Below are 22,299 nucleotides of genomic sequence, written 5' to 3' on the forward strand. Positions count from 1 at the left end.
AGGGTAAGATAAAATGCTTAGAATGGAACCTTAAGGAGCAATAGTAGTTAAGGGTCAAGTTAAGGATGAAGAAAAATGCAAGGCAAATTGAGGTTTCTGAGAGCAAAGAAAAAACCCAGAAGAGTATAGTACCCTAGAAGGAAAAACAGGGTGTTTTGGTATCTTCACTGTACAAATAATGCCAAGCTCTAAACAGCAGTGATTGAAAAGTATCTCCTATTTCTGGAAAAATAAATTAAATGATATGAAAATAATAACATCCAAATAAAAATTGTCAGAGTGCCAGTGGATGCCTTTATTTTCTTCTATCAATAACTATAAAACAGTTGCCCTAATATTACAGTTTGTCTTTTTAAGACTGGATGGATTTTACTAGTGAATGTCTTTTGGCTTACTTTAGGTCATTTCATATCTCATAACCCAATTGTAGTTGTAGGAAAATTTTGATATACATAGTAGAAATTATATATCATTACACATTTATGGTTTTTTTGGGAAAACAAAGTTATCCTGTTGAAAGAACTTGCCATTATGTGAAACAAATAAAGCATCAAGAATAATATAGGTTCTCGTCCTTTTTTAAACATAATACAAAGTGATAAATTAGTATCAAGGACGATTTCAATAAAACTTCACTTACAGAGTAGGCAGGGGGAAAAAATCAAATAAGTTATTACAAAGCAGAAAACATTTCCCAGTGGCAGTTTATTCTGAAGAATGTGAAAGGAGAAAGTTTATTTGAGGCCATATGCTCTCCTTATTCTCACTGCTTCATAAACTGAAAAAATTAAAAACACTCATTTTAGAACTATGCAGTACAAAACACTGTTTTGAAGGGTCTACAGATGAATGCCAAGAGGTTATCCCACAGTGAAAATAATTGGATGCCCCAGAGGTTGGCATTTTTTTTTCTTACTTTGAGCTTCTGTTTACTTATATCTAGCTTTTCTATCTCCTAAAATCCTCTTAAAAAGTAAAAGTATCAGCATGGTGACTTTAAGAAAAAAAAAAAAAAGGTTGAGAAAGAAAGCTGTGCAAACTGAATAGAAAACATTGTGATTAAAATGTGTTTTTTTTTTCTTTTAGTCTTCATTTGAACTGAATTATTGGAAGAATAGTATTTTTTTTTTAAAGAAAGAAAATAAGTTACTAGGGACATATTATAATACTACATATTATAGAACACATATAACAACTTGCACTGCATTCTAATTTATTAAAATGTGATATCTTCTCATGTGATTCCAGGTAATTAAAGCATTATGCCATTAAGATATACATAGCATCAAGAATCAAGTAATCTTTACTATTATAATCTTATTGGTAAGATATATTTTAGTTTCAAATATAGGTTCACATGATTCTTGTATTACCAAACAAGAAATAGAGCCATTCAAATTTTATTATCAAGCCAGAAGTTGACAACACTTTTTTTTTTTTTTTCTGCAAGTGTTTCAGACTCTTTTTTAAAATGCTCTTGATGATTAAAGGCTTTCACTAGGGGCTTTATTACCTGTGCATGCAACAAATTTCTACAATATAAGAAACAATCAAGATAGAAACTGTACAGGGTACTTTTCTTTGGATGTCATCTTCAAAACATAATTTTCATTTCTTTTTTTCTTACAGTGTGACTTGAAAATTTTATAGAGTAAGAACATTTTGTAGAGTGACATAAACTAGTGCAATGCTATATGGGAAAACGTTTAAAGAAGGTGAAAACATTTATCTCTGTATTGCTTGGACATTGCAAAGTTCCTTGTTGACATGAAGCACATAATTACCATTAGTTAAATGAAGGGATAAATCTATAACATTTATACTGGTTTATTCATGGCATAATGGCCCTAGAATCCAGCTACTTGATGATGAATTCTTGGGTCTATCACTTATAACCATGAGCGAGTTTTTTTCTTTTCTTTTCTTTTCTTTTCTTTTTTTGGTGGAGGGGGCTTTGCTTTTTTTTACCTGTGTCTCAATATTTTCCTTAGTGAAATGGAGAAAATTATGGTTGTACCTGCTTCAAGTTTAGATGTTAGACTATGAATAAAATACTTTGAACAGTGTCATTTGTATTGTTAGCCAAATACATGTTAGCATTTTCTCCCTTTAATTTTAAATTACACAATTTGGAAACTATCAAAATATTTTAGAAAGAATAAAAAAAAAGCACTTTTACTGTATAAATAATTACTGCACAAATTTGAAAGGTAATCAAGTTGTCAAAAAGCAAATGCTCTGAACAAAATCTAACAACATGTTTTCCAAGTTTAGAATGCTTTTACATATAAAGAATACATTCTTATAAAGTTTTCTTTAAAAAAGTAAATAATCACTTGAATAATCAGTCACTTCATTCATACTATAAAATAAAAATTATAGTGATTCTCATTAACATCAGAATTTAGGTAAGGTTGTCCATTATCACCTTCAATTGTTGCCGAATACCTGTCTAATAAAATTCAGTATGACAGAATAGTAGACTAAAATTTCAAAATTAGCTAGAAAAGTATTTATTGATTGTAAGTGATATAAATTTAAAATAAATCTTAAATATAAATTTTAAAAAATCTTACAGCTATAATTGCTGATATAGTCACTCTGATTAGAAAGTAAGGAAGATATTGAATCAAATATTTAAAATAATTATTTTCTATTTCTTAAAAAAGGATCAGGAAATATAAAAGATTTAATAAATAAACTAGTTACACAAAATAACTAGTATGAAAATCATGAGAAATATTTAGAAATCCTTAGACAAAAACTTACAAACATTACTAAGGAACCCCAAGTGATTTGTATGTACAGATAGTCTGTGTAACTAAATGGAAAGAGTTAACATGGGAATAATTTGTAATAATGGTAACAGGTAGTACTTATTGATTTTGGACTGTGGTAGAAATTAAACTCCTTGACTTAGAGCAATTAATACATGTATTACTCTAAGCAGTCCTATGAGGCAGATGTTAATGTGATCCCTAATTTAAATAAGGAAATGGAGTTACAGAATGAGTTTAACTAACTTCTTTTCTTTTTTTTTTTTTTTTAAGATTTTATTTATTTATTTGACAGAGAACACAAGTAGGCAGAGAGGCAGGCAGCGAGAGAGAGAGAGAAGCAGGCTCTGCACTGAGCAGAGAGCCCGATGCGGGGCTCGATCCCAGGGTCCTGGGATCATGACCTGGGCCGAAAGCAGAGGCTTTAACCCGCTGAGCCACCCAGGCGCCCAAACTAACTTCTTTTCTACATCTGGAAATGGATGAAGGAGATTTAAGCATAGCCATATCTGTATAACCATTGCACTCTGTCATGAAAATTTATCTAAAATTTCATGTAATTTTAATTAAACTAACAGGAAGTTTTATAAACTGAGCTATGCAATTTTAATGTTTATCTAGAATAATTGACATACCATAGGTAACTTAGAATTCCATTATTGGCATATTAGCATGAAAAGTAAAGAAACCGTACTTTAAAGAATAGAAATCATGTTCTAAGAATGAAGGAAAGTTCAAATGAGACAATAGGATATATATGTCAAGGAATATTTGGGAAAAAAGTCCTTATCTCATATCTTGGACTAATAATAAATATAAAATATTAAAAATGTAAATTATAAAATGCATGAAAAATAAAGAAATTTAATATATTGGGATGGGAAGGATGGCCATAAGTATAACAAGAAATGCAGGAAACATAAAGCAAATCATAAACCTACATCATTAATCAATTTAAAAAGAAAAATAAGTAAAGAAATAGAGAAAACCATGGGGCGCCTGGGTGGCTCAGAGGGTTAAAGCCTTTGCTTTCGGCTTAGGTCGTGATCCCAAGGTCCTGGGATTGAGCCCCACACTGGGCTCTCTGCTCAGCAGGGAGCCTGCTTCTCCCTCTCTCTTTGCCTGCCTCTCTGCCTACTCAAAATAAATAATATAAAATAAATAAATTTTAAAAAATCTTTAAAAGAAATAGAGAAAACCCAAAGCATCCATATATGTAATGCACATAAAAACTCTGGCAATTTGATATAAGAAATATTAAAGTATTGGATCTTTTAAAAGTAAAAATACATTGAAAATACATTTTAAATATAGATATTTTCCATTAAAGTAAAATATTCAAATGTGTAAAATTTCATAAAAAGTAAAAATATAAAACTTAAAAATAAGGTCTTTTGGCTAATTATTATAGAAGTTAAAAGAGATGTTACCCTTGTGGTAAAAGGAGAGTGAAACATTCTTACATTTGAATGTGGTATAAGCTCTTTGTCCTCTAGTTGATGAAATATTTCAATAACTATAACATTATACATGACTCTGGCTGGCATCAAAAATTAGTGATCTAGTATTTTTTCTGAAGGATAAAATCACACAAGATTTTTGAAAATTATTTAGATTCATAGTCTCTTTTATCAAAATATAAAAAATAATATTACTGGCTCTTAAAATCTAGGGAGAACTTTGTTGCTTGTGGGAGTCAGAAGGAGAGTAGGAACTACAATAAGTCAAATTCAGTAGAGAGACTAGAATCTTATATGTATAATTTTATAATAAAATTATAGCTATCAATATTTAAGAGATATTTCACCAAAACAGACTTCTCAAACTTGTGAAAAAATGTGTTTACAATAACTTGCTAAAACTAGGCAAAACTCAAAATTCCCTATAACATTATCATTAAGAAATAAGAAAATATTTTATTTTTTATTTTTTTAACTAGAAAAAATGTATGTTATAAATATTTGCAGAATTCCAGTATACTATGATAAAATATAAAGTCTACTGCTCCCTAAAATTAAAGTTATATTTTGAATCTTGTTTCAGAACCTTCTTCATATTTGCAATTATATAGTCTAGAGCACTATAGAATAAGTATTTGGTTCAAAAATTTTCATATTGGACTGGTAATTTTCATTTTTCAAAACAAGTGGACAAGGATGTAAAAAAAAGTTTAAAAAATTCAATGTCATTTACCAAAAAAATGTAAAAAAAATGTAACATCCCTTCGTGGGGGGGGGTTGGCATGATTTTAAATAAGGAAACAGGAAAAAAAATTGTGTCTAAGATGAAGAAATGGATGCATTAAATAGTATATATTCAGTATATTTCTCAGAGATTCTTTTCTGGTTGTTATGTTAGAGTAATCAAACAGACATACCTGCCTCCATTAATCCTGGAGCTTCCAACTCACTGAGGTAGCAAGACATTAGAACGTTTTAACAAATAATTCAAATTTAAATTTTGGTAAGTACTGCAAGAGAAAAATATTTCAGAAAAGCATATTTAGGATTACTCAGTTAAATGTTCTCAACCTGTGATGAATTTGACACCTAAAGACATTTGGCAGTATTTGGAGACATTATTGTTTACCATTACTGGAAAATGGAATTCTACTGGCCTCTAGTGGGTAGAAGCCAAGGATAATGTTAAATACTTGAGAATGTATCAATAGTTCTACACAAAGAATTATTTCATTCAAAATAGAAATATTGAGAAGCACTTTCAGAATGGAGTAATAACCTCTTAAAAATTGCTTATTGATAAAAGCGACTATAAAAGCACTGACAAACATTGTCAAAATAAAATAATTTCATTTGTAGAAATTAACCAAGTAACTCTGCAGTTTAAAAATATAATAATTAAAATTTAAAAATCACTATAGCTGTTCAATAACATATTGGAAGTGGTAGGAAAAACAATCAACAAACTATAAAATAGGTAAATTGATATTATTCATATGAGAAACAGAAATAAATAATTAAAATTGAATAGAGCCTCAAAGACTTATGAGACACCATCAAGCATAAAAATAGGCATAAAGAGTCCACAGAGAAGAGAAGGAAAAAAAAAAGGACAGAAAGAATATTTGGAAAAAATGGGTGAAACCCTCCAAATAATGAAAAACATTCTGCACTTTCAAGAAGCTTAATGAATTTGGAGTAGGATAAATTTAAAGACATTCACAACTAGATATATCATATCATAGTCATTCAGTAGAAAGAACAGAACAAAGAATCCTGAAAGCAGTAAGAGGAAAGTGAAACATAATGTAGAAACAGACCTCAATAAGATTAACAGCTGACTGCTCATCTGAAACCATGGAGAACAAAGACAGTGAGATGATGTATGTATTCATAGTTTGGAAAGAAAACAACTGCCAACCAGTAATATTGGTAAATATTTAGTATTCTAACCTTCAAAAGCAAAGGAGAAACTAAGACAATGTAAGATTTTAAAAAAGTGGAAGAACTCATTACTACCAGACTTGCCTTAAAGAGATACAAAGGGAAATCTTTAGGAGGAAATAAGTCAAACACACTAAAAAATAATGCGATATCACCTCACACCAGTCAGAATGGCTAAAATCAACAAGTCAGGAAATGACAGATGCTGGCGAGGATGCGGAGAAAGGGGAACCCTCCTACACTGTTGGTGGGAATGCAAGCTGGTGCAGCCACTCTGGAAAACAGCATGGAGGTTCCTCAAAATGTTGAAAATAGAACTGCCCTATGACCCAGCAATTGCACTATTGGGTATTTACCCTAAAGATACAAACGTAGTGATCCAAAGGGGCACGTGTACTCGAATGTTTATAGCAGCAATGTCCACAATAGCCAAACTATGGAAAGAACCTAGATGTCCATCAACAGATGAATGGATCAAGAAGATGTGGTATATATACACAATGGAATACTATGCAGCCATCAAAAGAAATGAAATCTTGCCATTTGCAACAACATGGATGGAACTAGAGCGTATCATGCTTAGCGAAATAAGTCAAGCAGAGAAAGACAACTATCATATGATCTCCCTGATATGAGGAAGTGGTGATGCAACATGGAGGCTTAAGTGGGTAGAAGAAGAATAAATGAAACAAGATGGGATTGGGAGGGAGACAAACCATAAGTGACTCTTAATCTCACAAAACAAACTGAGGGTTGCCGGGGGGAGGGGGTTTGGGAGAAGGGGTTGGGATTATGGACATTGGGGAGGGCATGTGATTTGGTGAGTGCTGTGAAGTGTGTAAACCTGGTGATTCACAGACCTGTACCCCTGGGGATAAAAATATATGTTTATAAAAAATAAAAAAATAAAAAAATAAAAAAATAAAAAATAAATAAATAAATTGTCAGTAAAAATAACTACATACATAAATATAATGACCACATAAATGCATCTAGTTTGTAAATAATTTCTTCTCTTGTTTTAAAGGAAAATGAAAAATAAAGTCAATAATTATAAAACTGCATTAATGAGCTCAGAACATACACATATATAACATAGAAATATATTAGCATGAATAAAGGGGTTGTAATAGAGTCATATTGGTGCAAAGTATTTGAATATTATTAGAAACTATGTTGGTATTATATTAAATATTTTTTAAAACATTATTTATTTGAGAGAAAGAATCAGAGCTCATGTGCATACACACACATGAGCAGGGGAGGGGCAGAGAGAGGGGGAAAGAGAGAACCTCAAGCAAATTCCCCACTGAACATGGAGCCCAATGCAGGGCTCAATCCCCCAATGCTGAGCTCACTACCTAAGATCAAATTAAGAGTTGGAAGTTTAACCTTCAGATGCCTCCTAAAGTAAGTTGTATTTTGTGTTTTTGCTGTTGTTGTTGTTGTTTTAATTTTTAATTTTTTTTTATTTTTTATAAACATATAATATATTTTTATACCCAGGGGTACAGGTCTGTGAATCGCCAGGTTTACACACTCCACTGTACTCACCAAAGCACATACCCTCCCCAATGTCCATAACCCCAGCCGCCTTCTCCTAACCCCCCTCCCCCAGCAACCCTCAGTTTGCTTTGTGAAATTAAGAGTCACTTATGGTTTGTCATTCTCCAATCCCATCTTGTTTCATTTATTCTTCTACCCACTTAAGCCCCCATGTTGCATCACCACTTCATCATATCAGGGAGATCATATGATAGTTGCCTTTCTCCGCTTGACTTATTTCACTAAGCATGATACACTATAGTTCCATCCACGTTGACGCAAATGGCAAGATTTCATTTCTTTTGATGGCTGCATAGTATTCCATTGTGTATATATACCACATCTTCTTGATCCATTCATCTGTTGATGGACATCTAGGTTCTTTCCATAGTTTGGCTATTGTGGACATTGCTGCTGTAAACATTTGGGTGCACGTGCCCCTTCGGATCACTATGTTTATATCTTTAGGGTAAATGCCCAGTAGTGCAATTGCTGGGTCATAGGGCAGTTCTATTTTCAACATTTTGAAGAACCTCCATGCTGTTTTCCAGAGTGGTTTCACCAGCTTGCATTCCTACCAACAGTGTAGGAGGGGTCCCCTTTCTCTGCATCCTTGCCAGAATCTGTCATTTCTTGACTTGTTAATGTTAGCCATTCTGACTGGTGTGAGGTGATATCTCATTGTGGTTTTGATTTGTATTTCCCTGGCGCCGAGTGATATGGAGCACTTTTTCATGTGTCTGTTGGCCATCTGGATGTCTTCTTTGCAGAAATGTCTGTTCATGTCCTCTGCCCATTTCTTGATTGGATTATTTGTTCTTTGGGTGTTGAGTTTGCTAGTACTTTATAGATTTTGGACACTAGTCCTTTATCTGATATGTTGTTTGCAAATATCTTCTCCTATTCTGTCAGTTGTCTTTTGGTTTTGTTAACTGTTTTTTTTTGCTGTGCAAAAGCTTTTGATCTTGATAAAATCCCAGTAGTTCATTTTTGCCCTTGCTTCCCTTGCCTTTGGCGATGTTCCTAGGAAGATGTTGCTGCGGCTGAGGTCGAAGAAGTTGTTGCCTGTGTTCTCCTCAAGGATTTTGATGGATTCCTTTCTCACATTGAGGTCCTTCATCCATTTGAGTCTATTTTTGTGTGTGGTGTAAGGAAATGGCCCAATTTCATTTTTTCTGCATGTGGCTGTCCAATTTTCCCAACACCATTTATTGAAGAGGCTCTTTTTTCCATTAGACATTCTTTCCTGCTTTGTCGAAGATTAGTTGACCAGAGTTGAGGGTCTATTTCTGTGCTTTCTAATCTGTTCCATTGATCTATGTGTCTGCTTTTGTGCCAGTACCATGCTGTCTTGATGATGAAAGCTTTGTAATAGAGCTTGAAGTCTGGAATTGTGATGCCATGAACTTTGGCTTTCTTTTTCAATATCCTTTTGGATATTTGAGGTCTTTTCTGGTTCCATATAAATTTTAGAATTATTTGTTCCATTTCTTTGAAAAAGATGGATGGTACTTTGATAGCAATTGCAATAAATGTGTAGATTGCTTTAGGTAGCATAGACATTTTCACAATATTTATTCTTCCAATCCAGGAGCATGGAACATTTTTTCATTTCTTTGTGTCCTCCTCAATTTCTTTCATGACTACTTTATAGTTTTCTGAGTATAGATTCTGTGCCTCTTTGGTTAGGTTTATTCTTAGGTATCTTATGGTTTTGGGTGCAATTGTAAATGGGATTGACTCCTTAATTTCTCTTTCTTCTGCCTTGTTGTTGGTGTAGAGAAATGCAACTGATTTCTGTGCATTGATTTTATATCCTGACACTTTACGGAATTCCTGTACGAGTTGTAGTAGTTTTGGAGTGGAGTCTTTTGAGTTTTCCCCATATAGTATCATATCATCTGCGAAGAATGATAATTTGACTTCTTGTTTGCCGATTTGGATGCTTCTAATTTCCTTTTGTTGTCTGATTGGTGAGGCTAGAACTTCTAGTGCTATGTTGAATAGCAGTGGTGATAATGGACATCCCTGCCGTGTTCCTGACCTTAGCGGAAAAGCTTTCAGTTTTTCTCCATTGAGAATGATATTTGCAGTGGGTTTTTCATAAATGGCTTTGATAATATTGAGGTATGTGCCCTCTATCCCTACACTTTGAAGAGTTTTGATAAGGAAGCGATGCTGTACTTTGTCAAGTGCTATTTCAGCATCTATTGAGAGTATCATATGGTTCTTGTTCTTTCTTTTATTAATGTGTTATATCACATTGAATGATTTGTGGATTTTGAACCAACTTGCAGCCCTGGAATAAATCACTTGATTGTGGTGAATAATACTTTAATGTACTGTTGGATCCTATTGGCTAGTATTTTGGTGAGAATTTTCGCATCTGTGTTCATCAAGGATATTGGTCTGTAATTTTTTTTTTTTTTTTGATGGGATCCTTGTCTGGTTTTGGGATCAAGGTGATGCTGGCCTCATAAAATGAGTTTGGAAGTTTTCCTTCCATTTCTATTTTTTGGAACAGTTTCAGGAGAATAGGAATTAGTTCTTCTTTAAATATTTGGTAGAATTCCCCCAGGAAGCCGTCTGGTCCTGGGCTTTATTTTGTTTGGAGATTTTTAATGAATGTTTCAATCTCCTTACTGGTTATGGGTATCTTCAGGCTTTCTATTTCTTCCTGGTTCAGTTGTGGTAGTTTATATGTTTCTAGGAATGCATCCATTTCTTCCAGATTGTCAAATTTGTTGGCGCAGAGTTCCTCATAGTATCCTCTTATAATTGTTTGTATTTCTTTGGTGTTAGTTGTGATCTCTCCTCTTTCATTCATGATTTTATTTATTTGGGTCCTTTCTCTTTTCTTTTTGATAAGTCTGGCCAGGGGTTTATCAATTTTGTTAATTCTTTCAAAGAACCAGCTCCTAGTTTCATTGATTTGTTCTATTGTTTTTTTAGTTTCTATTTCATTGATTTCTGCTCTGATCTTTATGATTTCTCTTCTCCTGCTGGGCTTAGGGTTTCTTTCTTGTTCTTTCTCCATCTCCCTTAGGTGTAGGGTTAGGTTGTGTACCTGAGACCTTTCTTGTTTCTTGAGAAAGGCTTGTACCACTGTATATTTTCCTCTCAGGACTGCCTTTTTTGTGTCCCACAGATTTTGAACCGTTGTTTTTCATTATCATTTGTTTCCATGATTTTTTTCAATTCTTCTTTAATTTCCCGGTTGACCCATTCATTCTTTAGAAGAATGCTGTTTAGTCTCCATGTATTGGGTTCTTTCCAAACCTCCTCTTTGGTTGAGTTCTAGCTTCAGAGCATTGTGGTCTGAAAATATGCAGGGAATGATCCAAATCTTTTGATACCAGTTGAGTCCTGATTTAGAACCGAGGGTGTGATCTATTATGGAGAATGTTCCATGTGCACCAGAGAAGTATTCTCTAGTATTCTGTTGCTTTGGGATGAAATGTTCCGAATATATCTGTGATGTCCATCTGGTCCAGTGTGTCATTCAAGGCCTTTATTTCCTTGTTGATCTTTTGCTTGGGTGATCTGTCCATTTCAGTGAGGGGAGTGTTAAAGACCCCTACTATTATTGTATTATTGTTGATGTGTTTCTTTGATTTTGTTATTAATTGGTTTATATAGTTGGATGCTCCCATGTTGGGGGCATAGATATTTAAAATTGTTAGATCTTCTTGCTGAACAGACCCTTTGAGTATGATAGAGTGTCCTCCCTCATGTCTTATTATAGTCTTTGGCTTAAAATCTAATTGATTTGATATAAGTATTGCTACTCCTGCTTTCTTCTTATGTCCATTAGCATGGTAAATTCTCCCCCCCCCACTATAAATCTGGAGGTGTTCTCAGACTTAAAATGAGTTTCTTGTAGGCAACATATAGATGGGTTTTGTTGTTTTATTCATTCTGATAGCCTGTGTCTTTTGATTGGGGCATTTTGATTGGGCCATTAACATTCAGGGTAACTATTGAGAGATATGAATTTAGTGCCATTGTATTGCCTGTAAGGTGACTGTTACTGTATATTGTCTCTGTTCCTTTCTGATCTACCACTTGTAAGTTCTCTCTTTGCTTAGAGTACTCCTTTCAATATTTCCTGTAGAGCTGGTTTGGTGTTTGCAAATTCTTTCAGCTTTTGTTTGTCCTGGAAGCTTTTAATCTCTCCTTCTATTTTCAATGATAGCCTAGCTGGATATAGTATTCTTGGCTGCATGTTTTTCTTGTTTACGGCTCTGAATATATCATGCCAGCTCTTTCTGGCCTGCCAGGTCTCTGTGGATAAGTCTGCTGCCAATCTAATATTTTTACCATTGTATGTTACAGACTTCTTTTCCCAGGCTGCTCTCAGGATTTTCTTTTTGTCACTAAGGCTTGCAAATTTTACTATTAGGTGATAGAGCGTGGGTCTATTCTTATTGATTTTGAGGTGTGTTCTTTGAACCTCCTGAATTTTGATGCTTGTTTCCTTTGCCATATTGGGGAAATTCTCCCCAATAATTCTCTCCAGTATAGCTTCTGCTCCCCTCTCTCTTTCTTCTTATTCTGGAATCCCAATTATTCTAATGTTGTTTCGTCTTATGGTGTCACTTATCTCTCGAATTCTCCCCTCGTGGTCCAGTAGCTGTTTGTCCCTCTTTTGCTCAGCTTCTTTATCTCTGTCATTTGGTCTTCTATATTGCTAATTATTTTTTCTGCCTCATTTATCCTAGCAGTGAGAGCCTTCATTATTGATTGTACCTCATTAATAGCCTTTTTTATTTCAATTTGGTTAGATTTTAGTTCTTTTATTTCTCCAGAAAAGGGCTTTTATATCTCCCAAGAGGGTTTCTCTAATATCTTCCATGCCTTTTTCGAGCCTGGCTAGAACCTTGAGAATTGTCATTCTGAACTCTAGATCTGACATATTACCAATGTCTGTATGGATTAGGTCCCTAGCCTTTGGTACTGCCTCCTGTTCTTTTTTTGTGGTGAATTTTTCTGTCTTGTCATTTTGTCCAGATAAGAGTATATGAAGGAGCAAGTAAAATACTAAAAGGGTGGCAACAACCCCAGGAAAATATGCTTTAACCAAATCAGAAGAGATTCCAAATCGTGAAGGGGGAGAAAGGGGATTAAAAAGAGGTTCAGAAAGAAAGAAAGAAAAGAAAAGAATTAAAAAATGAAAATGAATAAAGAAAAGTATAAAAAGAAAAACATATATATATTAGATAAACTAGTTAAAATCGTTAAAAAAGAAAGGGGTAAAAGTTAAAAAAATTTTAGCAGAAGAAGAGAAAAAGAAAATGAAAAAAAATTAAATTAACTGCAAGACTAAAGAATCACAGGGAGAAAGCCATGAGTTCCGTGCTTTGCATTCTCCTCCTCTGGAATTCTGCTGCTCTCCTTGGTATTGAAACTGCACTCCTTAGTAGGTGAACTTGGTCTTGGCTGGATTTCTTGTTGATATTCTGGGGGAGGTGCCTGTTGTAGTGATTCTCAAGTGTCTTTGCCCCAGGCGGAATTGCACCACCCTTACCAGGGGCGAGGCTGAGTAATCTGCTTGGGTTTGCTTTCAGGAGCTTTTGTTCCCTGAGTGCTTTCTGTAGTAGAATTCCGGAGGACAGGAATACAAATGGTGGCCTCCTGGTCTCCAGCCTGGAGGAGCCGAGAGCCCGGGTCCCCACTCCTCAGTGTGCCTTCAGAGAACAGCGCCAAGTAACTCTCGTCTGCCTGACCTCCGGCCGTGCTCCGAGCTCACTGAGCCTGTATCTGGTTCAAGGTAACCCCAGTAAGGTGAGCTTACTGTCAGCTCTGTCTCTGTAGCCGGCTTTCCTGTTCTAATACCCACAAGCTCTGTGACACTCAGACACCCACGATCCTTCTGTGACCCTGCGGAACCTGAGGCCACGCTGACCACACGTAGGCTTCACCCCGGTTTAGCATCTGGAGCGATGTCCCTCAGCGGAACAGACTTTTAAAAGTCCTGATTTTGTGCTCTGTTGCTCCGCCGCTTGCCTGGAGCTGGCCTCTCCCCCTGGGGTCTATCTTCCCGTTGCTTTGGATTCACTTCTCCCCCAGTCCTACCTTTCAGAAAGTGGTTGTTTTTCTGTTTCTAGAATTGCTGTTCTTCTTCTCTTTGATCTGCTGATGGATTTGCAGGTGTTTGCAATCTTTAGATAAGCTATCTAGCTGATCTCCTGCTAGCTGAAGTAGTCTCAGCCTGCTCCTTCTCCGCCATCTTGACTCCTTCTCTCCTGAGGTAAGTTGTTTTAAGTTAAGATATTAATTGTAATCCTCAGGGAAGCTAGAAAATACTGAAAAATGTGTAATAAAATAAAAAATAAACACTTTAAATATATAATAGAAAATATTTATTGTTCACAATATAAAGCACTAATGCAGAAACAGAAACAAAAAAGACATAAAACATAAAAAAATAACACAATTACAGGTATGAATCATATCTTAGTGCTTACATGAAATAAATATGTATTCAAAATTATAAACAAAAGGGAGAGACTAGCAGAGTGAATGAAAATAAAAATATTATCCAATGTCATGTTGTCTAAAAGAGACCTTAGGTTCATATTCACAAGTAGGTTGAGAATAAAAGGACAGAAAAAGATATACCAAGCAAATAGTAACCTAAGAACAACTAAAGAGTCTATAAAAATATTAGACAGAGATAATTTGAGGAAATAATGTTATTAGGGACAAAGACATTTTATAATACTAATGTCAATTTAAGGCCTGGGTGGTTCAGACAATGAAACAGCAAACAGCAGAATCTTTTTTTTTTTTTTAAGATTTTATTTATTTATGTATTTATTTTGAGAGAAAGAGAGCAAAAAGAGAGAGAGCATGAGAGGGAGGAGAGTCAGAAGGAGAGGCAGACTCCCTGCTGATCTGGGAGCCTGATGCAGGACTCAATCCTAGGAGTCCAGGATCATGACCTGAGATGAAGTCAGTCACTTAACCAACTGAGCCACCCAGGTGCCTAAGGAACAAACACTTAGTATCAGCTCAGGTTGTGATCTCACAGTGGTGAGATTAAGCCATGGTTTGGGCTCTGTGCTCAGCAGGGTGTCTGCTTGAGTTTCCCTCTCCCTCTTTCTCTCCCCCTCCTATTCATGTCATGCACATACTCTCTCTCAAATAAGTAAGTAAATAAAATAGTTTAAAAAATAGCATTGATCCAACATAGAGCCTTATGAATTATGAACATATACCTAATATTACATCCCCAAATTATATAAAGACCAAATGTAGAAATGAAAGGTAAAATGGTTGATTTGAAAATGATAGTTGGAGATTTCAATACTCTACTCTTCAATAATAGGTGGAACAAATAGGCAGAAGTTTATCAAAGAAACAGAATACCTGAATAACACCATAATCCACTTGGATTTAATAGCTATCTATATAACACTTAATTCAAATGCAGCATAAGGACACCTAGGTGGCTCAGTCAGTTAAACCACTGCCTTTGGCTCAGGTCATGATCCCATGGTCCTAGGATTGAGTCCTACATTAGGCCTCTTGCTTAGAGGGAAGCCTGCTTCTCTCTCTGCCTCTGCCTGACATTCTGTTTGTTTATACTTTTTCTCTCTCTCTGACAAATAAATAAATTTTTAAAAATCTTTAAAAAAAGAATTATATCAAATGCAGCAGAATTCATTTTTCTTACGTGTACATGGAGAATTGCCCAAGATGTACCAAATATAAGACCATGAACAAGCCTGGATAATTTTAAATATATTGTAATTATACAAAATATGCTCTCCAAAAGTGAAAGAATGAGATTAGAAATCAATAACAAAAATAATTTAGGAAAGGCACAAATATGTGGAAATTGAACAATGGATTCCTGAGTTATCAATGTGTCAAATAAAACATCATAAGGACAATTAGAAAATAATGTGAGGCAAACAAAATAAAAAATGCAACCTATCAAAACTAGTATAATGATGATGAAGCAGTACTCACAGGGAAATTAACAGCTGTAAATGCCTATGTTAAACAAAACAAGGAAGAAGGAAAATCTCAAATCAATAACATAAACTTAAACTATAAGCAAGTAGAAAAAGAGGAGCAACCCACCTCAAAGCTAGCGGAAGGGAGGAAATAATAAATACAAGCATATCTCAGAGATATTGTTCCAGTTGATTACAATGAAGTAATTATTGGAATGAAGTGAGTCAAATAAATTTTTTGGTTGCTCAGTGTATATAAAAGTTATTTTATGCTATACCATAGTTTATTAATTATTCAACATAATTATGTCTAAAATGTACATTAATACCTCAATTAAAAATACTTTATTGCTAAAAAAATGCTAACCATCATCTGAGGTTTCAGTGTATCATAATTTATTTTTTTCTTTTTTGCTGGTGGTGAGACTTGGCTTGATGTTGATGGCTACTGACTCATCAAGGAAGTGGTTGCTGAAAGTTGGAGTGGCCATGGAAATTTCTTAAAATAAGGCAACAAATTTTGCCACATGAGTTGGCTCTTACTTTCATGGAAAATGTCTCTATAGCATATTTGGTAACATTTTATCTGCAGTAGAACTGTATTGAAATTTGGAGTCAGTCCTCTCAAACACTGCTTTATCAACTGTTTATGTAATATTCTAAATTTTCTTGTCTTTTTAACAGTCTTCTCAGCATCTTCACCAAGAGTATAAACCCTCTTAAAAAAACACTTACCATGTTCATCTATAAGAAGCAATTCCCCAACCATTGAAGTTTTATTGCAATTCAAGCACCACTTTTAATTCTAGTTCTGTTGTCATTTACACTACATCTGCAGTGAATTCCTTCATTAAAGTTCTGAATTTCAGTTTTAAAAAAATGTAGTGAAGCACAATAAAATGAAATGCAATAAAGTGAAGAATGCCTACATTAAAGTAAATGAAATAAAGAGTAAAAAAGAAATAGAGATTCATTGTTCTACACATAGCTGACCAATTTTCCCAGCACCATTTATTGAAGAAACTGTCTTTTATCTATAACTATATAACTATAGTTATAACTATATAACTTTTATCTATAACTATATAACTATATAGTTTTTCCTGCTTTGAGAAAGATTACTTGACCATAGAGTGAAGGTCCAAATATGGGCTCTCTATTTTGTTCCACAGGTCTATGTGTCTGTTTTTGTGCCAGTACCATGCTGTCTTGGAGAACACAGCTTTGTAGTAAAGCTTGAAATCAAGCAACATGATAACCCAGTTTTGTTTTTCTTTTTTCAAAATTTCCTTAGCAATTCGGGGTCTCTTCTGGTTCCATACAAATTTTAGGATCACTTGTTCCAGCTCTTTGAAAAATGCCAATGGAATTTTGATCAGGATGGCATTGAAAGTACAGATTGCTCTAGGCAGTATAGACATTTTAACAATGTTTATTCTTCCAATCCACGAGCATGGAATGCTCTTCCATCTTTTTGTGTTTTCTCCAATTTCTTTTATAAGTGTTCTGTAGTTCCTCCTTCTTTCAAGATATGTCTCCAAAGGCAAAGGAAACAAAAGCAGAACTGAATTTTTGCAACTTCGTCAAGATCAAAATTTTCTGTACAGCAAAGAAAACAGTCAACAACCACAAAAAAGCAACCCAGGGAATGGGAGAAGATGTTTGCAAATGGCACTACAGTCAAAGGGATGGTATTCAAGATCTGTAAAGAACTACTCAAACTCAACACACACAAAACAGATAATCATGTCAAAAAATGGACAGAAGACATGAACAAACACTTCTCCAATGAAGACATACAAATGGCTAACAGACACATGAAAAAATGTTCATCATTACTATCCATCAGGGATATTCAAATCAAAACCACATTGAGATACCACCTTATGCCAGTTAGAATGGCCAAAATTAACAAGACACTAAACAACATGTGTTGGAGAGGACGTGGAGAAAGGGGAACTCTCTTACACTCTTAGTGGGAATGCAAATTGGTGCAGCCACTTTGGAAAACAGTGTGGCAATTCCTTAAGAAATTAAAAACAGAGCTACCCTATGACCCTGCAATTGCACTACTGGGCATTTACCCCAAAGATATAGTTAAAAGAAGGGCCATCTGTACCCCAATGTTTGTAGCAGCAATGGCCATAGTCACCAAAGTGTGGAAAGAACCAAGATACCCTTCAATGGACAAAGTGGATGAATGAATAAAGAAGACATGGTCCATATATACAATGGAGTAATATGCCTCCATCAGAAAGGATGAATACCCAACTTTTATATCAAAATGGATGGGACTGGAAGAGATTATGCTGAGTGAAATAAGTCAAGCAGAGAGAGTCAAGTATCATAGGGTTTCATTTACTTGTGGAGCATAAGGAATAACATGGAGTACATTGGGAGATGGAGAGATGTGAGATGGGGGAAATCAGAGGGGAGACAAACCATGACAGACTGTGGACTCTGAGAAACAAACTGAGGGTTTTGGAGGGAGGGAGAGTGGGGGGATGGGTGAGCCTGGTGGTGGGTATTATGGAGGGCACATATTGCATGGAGCACTGGGTTTGGTGCAAAACAGAGAAGTAGTTTGGTTCTTTCAATGGTTGGAAATCGTGCCAAAAGGGATAACACTGACAATGGACTACCAGGGGAGAGCACGTGGGAGATCTTTGTGTGGTTTGTTTCAAAGAAGATAGCAGAAAATGCTCTGGGAAAGTAAGGAAAGAATAGGACACAGGTATATTGAGCTCTTCCGAAGTAGCAGGAGTGAAATCAAAGGATTTTATGATCCACCAAGAATATTACTGGGCCAGCGACTGGGACAATATGGGACAATATGGGAGGAAGAGGGGGTTATTATGGAGCTAGACATAGTAGTTACGGAGGTTTTGATGACTATGCTGGCTATAATAATTATGGCTATGGAAATGATGGCTTTGATGACAGAATGAGAGATGGAAGAGCTATGGGAGGACATGGCTATGGTGGAGCTGGTGATGCACGTTCAGGTTATGGTGGCCATTTTGTACATATGAGAGGATTACCTTTGAAAATGACATTGCTAATTTCTTCTCACCACTGAATCCAATATGAGTGCATATTGATATTGGAACTGATGGTAGTGCAACAGGAGAGACAGATGCAGAATTTGTGATACATGCAGATGCTGTAGCTGCCATGTCTAAAGATAAGAATAACATGCAACCTCTCTACATGAATTCTACTTCTTGAATTCTACTCTTGGAGGTGGTTCTGGAATAGGAGTTTCTGGAATGAGAGGCTACAGCAAAGACAGAATGGATAATCAGGGATGTTATGGATCTTTTGGAAGAATGGTAATGGTAACAATTATAATGGAGAATATGGTACTCTTGATGGCTTGGGTTGTTATGGCCATGGTGGTAGAGGCAATGGTAGTTACTATGGACAAGGGGGCATGAGTGGAGTTGGATGGCGTAGCATGTATTAAAGCATAACCACAAACATTAAAGTCCAGACAATAGTGTCTGGTCTACTAGAATTTTTTTTAAAGACTTTATTTATTTATTTGACAAAGAGAGATCACAAGTAGGCAGAGAGCTGGGCAGAGAGCCTGATGTTGGTGGGCCTCGATCCCAGCACCCTGGAATCATGACCTAAGCCAAAGGCAGAGGTTTTAACCCACTGAGCCACTCAGGTGCCCCACTACTAGACTTTCTTAAAGATTTAATTTCTTTTGTATTTAAGAACTTTATAATGACTGAAGGAATGTGTTTTCAAAATATTATTTGGTAAAACAACAGATTGTGATGGAAAAATCTGTTTTCTATAGGGTTTTTGTGTTGCATACTTTGACCTAAAAATACATTTTTATTAGAAAAAGAAAAGAAAAGAAATAGAGAAAATCAACCCAACTGAAGTTTGTTCTTTGACATGACCAAAAAGTTGAGACCTTTAATTAGACTCACCATGAAAAAGAGAAACATGACTCAAATTACATAAATTTGGATTGAAAGAGTGGCATCATTACTTTATGTGAATTAAAAAGTAAAAAAAAAAAAAAAAAGACTGAGACAATACTATGAACAGTTGTAGCCCTCAAAAGTAAATAACATAGATGAAATTAACACATTCTTTAAAAAAACAAACCACCAGAACAGACCCAAGAAGAAATACGAAGTTTGAGAAGACTTCTAACAAGAAAGGAGAATTGAATTGTAGACCAAAACTTTCCACAAAGAAAAGCTATCTCTGATGACTTCATTTGTAAATTCTACCAAACATAGAATCAACAGCTACTTCATAACTAGTTCAAAAACACAGAAGGATACACTTCCTAATACATCTATGAGGCCAATATTACTAAAAAAAGTGAGAAAATTTCAGATAAATATCCCTATGAGTATAGATTCAAAAACTTTCAGCAAAATTTTAGAAAACCAGCAACATGAAAAGGATTATGTTTCATGACCAATAGGATTTTTGCCAGCAATGCAAAAATAGGTAATAGATTAATGTCATAAAATCAATTTGTGGAATATACCACATTAATGGAATAAATGATAACACATGATTATTTTTATGCAAAAGAATGCACTTGACAGAAATATAATACCTTTCATAATAAAAATTAGAATTAAAGTGAACTTTGTCAGTAAGATAGAGATCATCTATGAAAAGCTCTTAGCCAACATACCTAATGGTGAAAGATTGAGAGTTTTCCTTCTAATACCTGGAATACAACAACATCTACTGCCACAACTTCTAATCAAGATTGTATTGGAAGTTCTAGTCTGGAAAATAGAGCAAACCAAATGAAGAGAAAGCATCCAGATTCCAAAGAATAAAATAAAAACTATACTTTCAGATGACATGACTTCATATATAGAGAAATCCTAAAGAATCTACAAGAGACTATGAGAGCTAATAAAGTTCAATATGATTGCAGGATAAAATACCAATATACAAAAATCACTTGTATTTTTTTTTTGCACTGGAAATGAACATTCAAAATTGTAGTTATTTCAATCATTCCATTTATAGTAGTATCAAACAATAAGATACTTGGGATAAATGTAACAAAGGAAATGCAAGATGTTTATGCTGAAAACTAGAACATGCTGAAAGAAATTAAAGACCTATATAAGTGGAAAGAAGTCCCATGTTCATGGACTAGAAGACTTAATAGAGTGAGGATGGCAATAATCCCCATCTTGATCTACAAATACAGAAGACTATTGCTAAGCCATCAAAAAGAATGAAATCTTGGAGAGCCTGAGTGGCTCAGTGGTTAAGCCTCTGCCCTCAGCTGAGGTCATGATCTCAGGGCCCTGGGATCAAACCCCACATCCAGCTCTCTGTTCAGCAGGGGGCCTGCTTCCCCTCCCCCCCCCTCTGCCTGCCTCTCTGCCTACTTGTGATTTCTCTCTCTGTCAAATAAGTAAATAAAATCTTAAAAAAAAAGAATGAAATCTTGCCATTTGCAATGATGTGGATGGAACTAGGGAGAAAGTGTTATACATCAGTCAAAGAAAAAAAAACCCACCATATTATTTCAGTCATATGTGGAATTTAAGAAACAAAACATGAACATAGGGAATGGGAAGGAAAAGTAAATTAATACAAAAACAGAGAAGGGGGCAAACCATAAGAGATTCTTAACTATAGGGAACATACTGAGGGTTGCTGGATGGGAGGTGGGTGGGGGGATGGGATAACTGCCTGACGACATTAAGGAGGGCACTTGAAGAAATGAGCACTGGGTGTTGTATGCAACTGAATCACTGAATTCGATCTCTGGAACTAATAATACAGTATATATTAATTAAATTGACCTTAAATAAAACATTTTAAAAAATAAGTAGGGTGTCTATGAAGATAATAGATTTAATCTGGTAAAGCTTTTTAGAAAATAGTATGGGACAATCAAATGGAGATGTTTCATAGGAAACTAGCTATAGGTTCGCCTGAATAAAGGAAAGGGAGAAGAGCACATTGCTAGTAACTTGTGGATTCTTGTAATGTCATTTCTGACTCTGTATCTAGTCTCTACCACTATTAATTTAATCAGATTGGGCCTTTATTTCTCTTCTTCATCATATAGATAAAAATAATACCTAAGTTAAACAGTTGAGTATTATATGTAAAATAGCTTAAAGGATAATAAAGTAGGACCAACTGCTAGCTCTTGTTTGTGGAGCTTCCAGAACTTAAAAAGGATATGAGAAGGGGAAGTGTATTTTGTTGTCATCACTATTCAATTAGTTGAGATTTTAGGAATGCATAGAATTACATAAGAAGAAAATGTGTAAGGAGAACCAAGGTGAAACCTGAGGAAATTTATTATGGTTTTAATTTTTTTTCAGTTAATTTTGGTTTTAATCTGATTAATGATATAAATTGGGGCTTCATTTAGATTTCAGCAGTATTGGATTAAAATTATATTTGTTTCTCTATTTGGCCAAATAAAAGAAGATGTAATTTGACAGTAAAGGCAATTTTATAGTTGTTATTCTAGAAGGGTGGTTACGACATGGGAAAAAGTTCTGATTTTAATATCCAAAAGTAGGTACTGAATTTGAAAAAAAAAATGCTTTGGAAGATTTATAATAGATGAGATATGGCTGACTAAGG

General features: G+C 34.8%; 1 pseudogene; it reads left to right on the plus strand.

The window, feature by feature from the left end:
* Window positions 1-6,094: 6,094 nt before the first annotated feature.
* On the plus strand, window positions 6,095-19,156 carry LOC131808489 (heterogeneous nuclear ribonucleoprotein H3-like; annotated as a pseudogene).
* The last annotated feature ends 3,143 nt before the right edge of the window (window positions 19,157-22,299 follow it).

Source organism: Mustela lutreola, chromosome 1, assembly GCF_030435805.1.
Source record: "Mustela lutreola isolate mMusLut2 chromosome 1, mMusLut2.pri, whole genome shotgun sequence".
NCBI classification, from domain to species: Eukaryota; Metazoa; Chordata; class Mammalia; order Carnivora; family Mustelidae; genus Mustela; species Mustela lutreola.